The 7,695-nt window shown below is 50.8% G+C and overlaps 1 pseudogene; it reads right to left on the bottom strand.

Annotated features, from left to right (window-relative positions):
- Positions 1 to 1,632: 1,632 nt before the first annotated feature.
- Positions 1,633 to 2,235, bottom strand: LOC114085869 (EEF1A lysine methyltransferase 2-like; annotated as a pseudogene).
- Positions 2,236 to 7,695: the final 5,460 nt, after the last annotated feature.

A 7,695-nucleotide genomic window follows, 5' to 3' on the forward strand; every position in this document is an offset into this window, starting at 1 on the left:
AGGCCTCCCTCACACGGCTCTGTTCACCCCTCTTGGCTTCATCCAGCCTGATTCAGGCCTGCCCTCCTCCGAGGGCAGCTCTCGGTCCATGAACACCAGCTCTTCCATCTCCCTCACATGCCTGTCTCCTCTGTCCTCTGTCTCCTTCTGCATGCAAAGCTGTCTTTATGAAAAGTTGGGATTTGGGAACTTCAGTCTGACGATCCTGATATAACCCTGTCCCTGGGATCCAAACAAGATTGGGGAGGGTCTACTGCACACCGGGGGAGTCTAGTTTGCACTCATCTCTGTGCTTTCCTCACTCGGAGCCTCTGCTTCAGCCCTTGTTCTTTCTGGTGGATCCTATGCTCCCCTAAGTGCTGTCTGGGCTCCCCCCTAAACCAGCCCAGAAATCAGACTCATCCTTCCCTTGTGTCCCCTGAAACCTGCTTATGGGGGCACCTGTGGCAGCAGGACTGAGAGTGTTCAGGAGCAGGAGCAGCTCAGGCCTTCAGAGTGGAAGAAGTGTTCAGAAGCCCCTGGGCAAGGCCTGCCCGCAGCTCCCAGGTTGCTCATTCCTCAGGACACCTTAGCACTCCTCTCCCACTCCCTTCCTCCCTCCTCTAACTGCTTTGCCCAATTCCCCTGGGAACTGCGTGTTTTTCTCTATCTTACAGAGCAGTTCAGCATCCCAGCCCGCTGGTTTTCAAAGTGTCATAATCCATTAGTGGGTAGTAGAATTGATTTAGTTGGTTACAACCAGATTTTCTCTTAAAAGAAATAGAATAGCATAGAAAATATGAAAGCGTGCATGGTAAAGGAAAGCACTGTTTTGTGACTTATTTTGATCCTGCTATATAAATAAGAGTTCATAAAAGTTATGGTGAAAAACAAACAAACCAGGGCTAGGATTGTGGCTCAGTGGTAGACCACTGGCCTGGAACATGTAAGGCACTGAGTTCGATCCTCAGCACCACATAAAAATATAAAAATAAAATAAATGTATTGTGTCTACTTACAGCTAAAAACAAAACAAAACAATAACAAAAATCCCATAAAACATTGTCTGGCCCCAGTGGGTGAACTTAGCTCCAGGTTCACCTTCAGGTAGCCATTGCCAGCCAATTACTCAGCAGAGCAGAAGCACCTCTCTTTGAATATGATCTACTCTCCTTAAAGGCCACGGTGTGGTGGTGTGTGCCTGTAATACCAGCTACTTGGGAGGTGAGGCAGGAGGATCCCAAGTTCAAAGCCAGTCTTGACAAGTTAGCAAGACCCTGTCTCAAAATAAAAATTTTTAGAAAAAGAAGGGCTGGAGAATATGGCTCAGTGGTAGAGCACTCATCCAACATGTATGAGGCCCTGGGTTCACTCCCCAGGAGGGAGGAGGAGGAGGAGGAGGAGGAGGAGGAGGAGGAGGAGGAGGAGGAGGAGGAGGAGGAGGAGATAGAGGAAGAGGAAGAAATAGAAGAGGAGGAGGAGGAGGAAGGCATGATTGTTGTCATTTTTTCTTTTTTCATTTTCTCCTCTTCCTTCCTTCTTTCTTTCCATATTCTCCTTCTTCCCTTTACCTTTCTTCTTCCTCCTCTTCCCTCCCTTTGTTCTGTAGTGCTAGGGACTAAAGCCAAGGGCCCCTGCGTGCTGCACAAGCACTCACCCCCGAGCTCCGCCCACCCACATTTTGCTGTTCTGGAAAACCAGCGTCGTCGCTACCCTGCTTCCAGGTCTGTCTCCATACCTGAGCTTGGGAGTTGGCAGCTCTTCAAAAAGTTCAGATCCTTCGCTGAATTCATTTAGCAGCTCTTCCTTGGTCCATTCGTATGGGCCTGTTAGAAGAAAGCCTTTACTTGCAACGCCCAGGAGAGAGGTTTCAGGTATGGCTTCCTCCTTGCCTCTGCGCTGTCAGGATAAGTCCCTTCATCAATACAAACATGAAATCCAGACATCTTTAAAGTCTTCTACTTCAACTTAATGATAAATAACCTTTCTTTCTCTACTTCCAGAAAGCTGCGTTGTAGTAATCAGCTCCAGTGATATGAGAGAAGCCAAACTAAGCAAGCTCCACCTGTACAACACCATTTCCAGCCCCAATGACAAATGCAGAAGCGTCCCATGGAGTCTTGTGCTTCTGCAGCCACCTTCTGAGTCAATCCATGCTCTCCTCTCCAACCAGATTTCTCCTGGGTCTCCATATTTCTGTCAAGTTTGTAGTTTCCTCTTGTGGACAGCACCCCAGTGCTGTTGGGATGAGACCATCCTCTGGGACTGTCCTCTAGGAGTCGCCTGTAATATTTAAGTTAAAAACAATGATGGCATTTTAGACTGTATAAAAATGGCCCTGGCAGTGCAGGTGTGGTGGTACACACTTGAAATCCCAGTGACTATACAGACTGAGGCAGGAGGATCGCAATTTTGAGGCCAGCTTGGGCAAATTAGTGAGACCCTGTTTCAAAATAAACAGGAAGAAGGGCTGGGGATGTGGATTCATGAAAAAAAAAATAATTGATTTAAAAATGCTTCTGCAGCAAAAAATGCCTCTCCGACTATCACAAACCTGACAGATACAGTTACAGAGAAGACTGTCAGGCCAGAAGCAAGCTGGCCCTGCCCACCCCACTTGAGGGCAGTATATCATAACTGCAGCCCTCTTGGGCTGTCTGAAGGTCAACTTCCCAACTCATCTGTTTTGAAGGGTGAGGTGTGGGGTGGGGTGAGGTGAGACGGGAGTGGGAAAGAACCAGTTGTTACTGAAGCCTACCCTATGGGAGGGTGAGGGTCAGGTTAAAAGACTGGATTTCTGAGTCATAAATGAGTTAGTAACAACTCCCCACAGGCTGAACCGAAGGCCGGGTGGACTGTGATCAATCTCTCCCGAGCGCCCATGTTTCTTACTGGGGACATAAGGAGGTGCAGGGCCTCTCTTGGGGAAAGTGGCCTCAATGGATGTGAGTCACAGCCCAGGAGGCGGTGGGACCCGCCGTACAGCTCTAACCCCTGGCTCCCAGGTGGAGTTTGGGCTTGCTGAGTTGGTGTGCAAGGTTAGGAGAGAGCTGGGTCCTCCCCAGGAGGCTTCCTGCTGCCCCTACCCCACCCTTCTCCTGGTGGGAAGTGTAAAACACAAATCCCCACAGCAGAGTTTCTATCTCTAGGCCTCTTGTAAGTGATTGTGTATGTAAGTGGGGGTCATTTAGAGATTTTAGGTGATTTTCCCTTTAAGTACATCTTTTCAAATCTTAATAACAGCCCTACTATAAATTGGTTTCCTGAGGAGAAAAAAACAAGCCGGCCTAATACAAATCCAATAGTTCCGGCTTTTTTTTTTTTTTTTAACTTTTAGAGCAACAACTACATAGTTTAAAAATTGTTTACATGTAACCCTGTACCCTGGCGCATGGGAACCTTGTTTTGCAAAACAAATCGAGCTTTTTCTACAGAGAATTCAGAATGCTGTAGAGAATCGTGAACTCTTCCTTCCACCCACGCCTCAGAGGAAAGGGGTGGGCAGAGCGGGAGAGAGGGAGTCGCGGAGAAGGGTGGCCACGAGATGGGAGTGGGAGGATGCAGGGGGGAACCGGCGTGGAGAGCTGGCGGGGAGCCGCAGGGAAGGGGCGGGCGGGGTGCCACGTGGCCTCCGAGGATTAGACCCAGGGTCAGCGTGGGAGAGGGCTGCTATTCCACCGCTTTTCCCAGGGCTACCCATCCAGGGCCACAGACGCTGCCAGGTGCCCATCATCTGCTCGCGCGAGGGGCTGTGCGCCCCCTGCCGGCTTCCGCGGGTCCTGCGCGCTGCCGCCTGCGGTGCTGGGCCCAGAGTCCAGAGGGCGCGCGAGACGCTCAGCTCCTTCCTGCCTTGGAATTCGTGGTCATCCGCGGGCTACTTCATTTTGCAACTTTTAATATATTTTTAACTTTTTAATTGAGGTGCGACTTGAAGTCCACAAATCACCGCATCTTAGAAAAGCCTTATAAGCAAACACCTAAGTAAGATAGAATATTCTCTTCATTAACCTGCATGTGTACAGGTCCCCGTAACCACCAAGGAGGTCCAGACACGGGCTTGGGGCTCCGGGGCTCCCTCCTGCCCCTTCCGGGCAGAAGGGCGGTGGCCAGCTTGCGGTTCTCTGTCCCTGTGGACTGGCTTTGGCAGCGTGGATCCAGGGGGAGCGCACGGCTGCATACGGCTGTGCTGTTCTTGGCGGCCGGCCCTGCCCTGACAAAGCGGTGACTCGTCCTTCCCCTGTGGGTGGCATTCCCTCATAAGGTTGCTCCCGGCTGGTCCATCCCGTCGCCGATGGGAGCTGGGCTGTCCAGCCCTGGGTTGTCAGGAGGAGAGCTGTTGCGAGCGACCTGGGGGACGCAGACCCTCTGCCTCTGCTGTGAAAGGCAGCAGTAGAATCCCGAGGCAGAAGGAGACCCCCGCCAGCCTAGTAGGTGACATCCGGCGACTTCCACCTGGCTGGAGAGTGGCAAGTGGTGAGGGGCGTGCGGGGGTTGTGAAAGTAAAGACGAAGGGAAGGAAAAGGAGGAAGGAGCCAGGGCTGCAGTCCTGGAGGACAGGGCGGGCTGGTCCCAGCCTGGCCAGCTGGTGTCGCCTGCGGCCCGCTGTGTTCTGAGAGCACTCCAGGGTCCAGGATGCTTTTGCTGACCACAAGAGAGAAAGAAAGGCAGAGAGATACAAAGCTTTCTTTCTTTTTCTTCCTTCCTCTCTTTCTGTTTTCCATGTTGCTGCTGCTGGGGATTGAACTCAAGGCCGTGGGGATGTCTTCTACCCCTGAGCTACCACGGAGGCACACCCAGCCCCTTGTAAGAAGTTAAAAGAGTCCAGAACTATGCCATTTGCCTGTAAAGTGAGCAAATTAATTTCCCTGATGGCAAAAACAAAAGAAATACTCCCCAGTAAGTTGCTCATGTGCCACCCTGTGTTTAAGGCAGAGCCCTGGTCATGTAAATCAAAATTTAATACTCCACCATTATGTTTTTATGATCTCCCCATGAGTTTTTCACATCGTGTTTATTTAAACATGAATATTTAAACAGCTTAACTTCATTCTTTTAAAGATAGCATCTTAGAAAAGCCGTATAAGCAAACACCTAAGTAAGATAGAATATTCTCTTCATTAACCTGTACGTTTTCATGTTAACTCACCCCAAATGTATTTTAGAAGTCTGTCTCAGGTGCCCCTCTCCAGCCCTGGGTGACTGGGTATTACCCACCCAGGTCACAGGTTGTCATCTCAGGCTCTCTGTCCTCTCTGACATTCAGGAGCTCTGTTCCTCCTGCCTGGGTCGCTTGAGAAAGTCACAGTCAATTTTTGGTTTGACCTCCCGGTCTGTGGAATTCTGACAGGACACAAAACAGCCCAAGACTCCAGTTCACTCTAGCTTGTGGTGACACATCCTCGCTGGGTGCCTGCTATGTGCAACACAGTTTCTGGGCCTAAGATTCAGTGTCCAAGGTAAATCCATAAGATCCTTGCTGTCTGATAGGGCTTCCCCTCTGGTAGAGTGAGCCAATAACCAAAGAAATAAACCAGAAAACTGTCAACAAGAGCCACACAGAGGATGAAGACAAGGCAGAAGGAGACACATTAGTGACACATTAGTAAATGAATGGATGACCTAAGGTGATGACATTAAGCTGAGTTCTTAAGGAGCCCACTGTGCAGAGGCAGGAGGCAGAGGCACAGCTGATGCAAAGGCCCTGAGGCAGGACCCAGCAGAGCAAGTTGGGAGAAACAGAAACAAAGCCAACTTCTGCAGAGCACAGTGAGGGAACAGAGAGCTGAATGAGGCAAGTTAAGACGATAGCCTGGGGTCAGAACATGTGATTCCAAGAAGAGAGCTTGGAATTTCTTCTAAAATCCAAAGGGAAATCATAGGAAAGCTTTAATATGGTTTGATATGGTCCATTTTTCTAAAGGTCACTCTGGCGGTTTATGAAGAGGGGCAAGATGGGAATTGGGAAGACCAGTGAGGCTGATGCTGCTGACAAAGCCTGGTGACAGAGGGGACTTGGGTGTGGCCTTAGGTGGTAGGTGGAGTGGGAGCTTCTGAGATGGAGAAGGACAAGGGATTGGGCGTTGGGGGGGGTGGCGGGGGTCAGGGCCCCTAAAAGCCATAGGAAGATAAAGAAGTGTGGGGATCTCCTAGCTTTTTGGCTTAAGCCCCTGAACGGTCCTGCTGCCCGTCCATACAGGATGCCTGCGAGAGGAAGTCTGGGTGGGGAGGGGACTCCAGAGTTCTCTTCCCAGCCATTTATTTCCTGGGGGACACCCGAGAACCCCATCAAGGGCTGCCCTGGAGCTCAGGGTACAGGTCAGGGCTGAAAACAGAACCTGGGGAGGCAGGGGGCGATGGGGAGGGTCCCTGATGGGTGTCAAGGAGTCGACTCAAGTAAGTCCCATTCCATGTCGTCCTATGTGTGGGGCTGCAGAGCCACAGGGCCGCCAAGACACACCCTTTTAAACCAGAGGAAGGAGAAGGGGGTGTGAACCGGGACCCCTGAGCTCAGGCGCTGATGCTGGCCCCACACCAGGAACTCAAGAAGGACTGACTGTGTCAGCGCTGTGCCAGCTGCTCCCAGTCGGCCTGCCTTACTTTCCCACCCTGGGCAGCAATTCCTATGACCCCAGTTTTCCAGATGAAGAAACTGGCTCGGGTCGGGGAAAGGACTTCTTTCCCACTTTGCAAACCAAACCCAGATCTGTTGGATACTACTCTACCGCCAGGTCCCTATTTGCTGTGTGTCCTTGGGATAGTGTTTTTACCTCTCTGGGTTGGGGTTTCTTCACTAATAAATGGAATGTTAACAATTGGTACTTACAGTCTCCTGTAGTTTTAAATTTCTAGATTCTGAGTGCATTTGTATTCATTTGTGTTTCTGGTGCTGGATATTAAACCCAGGGCCTGTCACGTGCTTAGCATGGGCTCTACCTCTGAGCTGATCCCCAGTCTCCTGAATACACTTAAATGTGTTTAAGTTTTTTGAGTGAGGGTTTTGAGTCCTACTGTGACTGAAACTTTTTGGCTGGAGTGCATTTCCACTTTGCACAGCCAGAGGAATGGCCTTGCCTTCGGACCACCTGGCCTGAAGGGACTCGCTGCCCGGATGCTGAAGCCTGAGATGACAGCCCCTCATAGAACACAGGGCACTGCTTTGGCTTCTCTGTCTCCTCTGCCCATGCCTCTTTCCTTTTTTCCTTCTTCTTTTTCTTTAACTTTATTTTATTTATTTATTCTTATGTGGTGCTGAGGATGGAACCCAGCGCCTCATTCCTGCTAGGCAAGCGCTCTGCCACAGAGCCACGACCCCAGGCCCCTCTTTCCTTTCTTTATCTCTGGAAAACATTTCTCATTTTCTAAATCCTTGTGCTTTGAAGACCAGATTGGCTGGGGAGTGTCCAGGGGTCACAGGGTGACATCCAGAACGCCAGCCTGCAGCTGTCACCCTGGCCATTCCTCCGATGTCATGTGGAATGAAAGCCCCAGCAGACATGTGCACTGAGGATCAGTGGGACCGCGCCACTGACCCGAGGTCCCTTTTCCCTTCTGCCACGGGGAACTCTTTTGGTTCCAGCCTGTCAAGGAAGAAAGAAAGAGCCCCTTGCTCTGTGCTATTGGCAAAGTCCAGAGCAAAGGATGTTCCTGAATGCCACGCTTCTGCGGCTACAGTGGGGCCAAGGTGACACTGGAGGCTGGCCAGGGTCTAAGTTGCCC

The sequence above is a fragment of the Marmota flaviventris genome, chromosome 3 (genome assembly GCF_047511675.1).
Source record: "Marmota flaviventris isolate mMarFla1 chromosome 3, mMarFla1.hap1, whole genome shotgun sequence".
Classification (NCBI taxonomy): domain Eukaryota; kingdom Metazoa; phylum Chordata; class Mammalia; order Rodentia; family Sciuridae; genus Marmota; species Marmota flaviventris.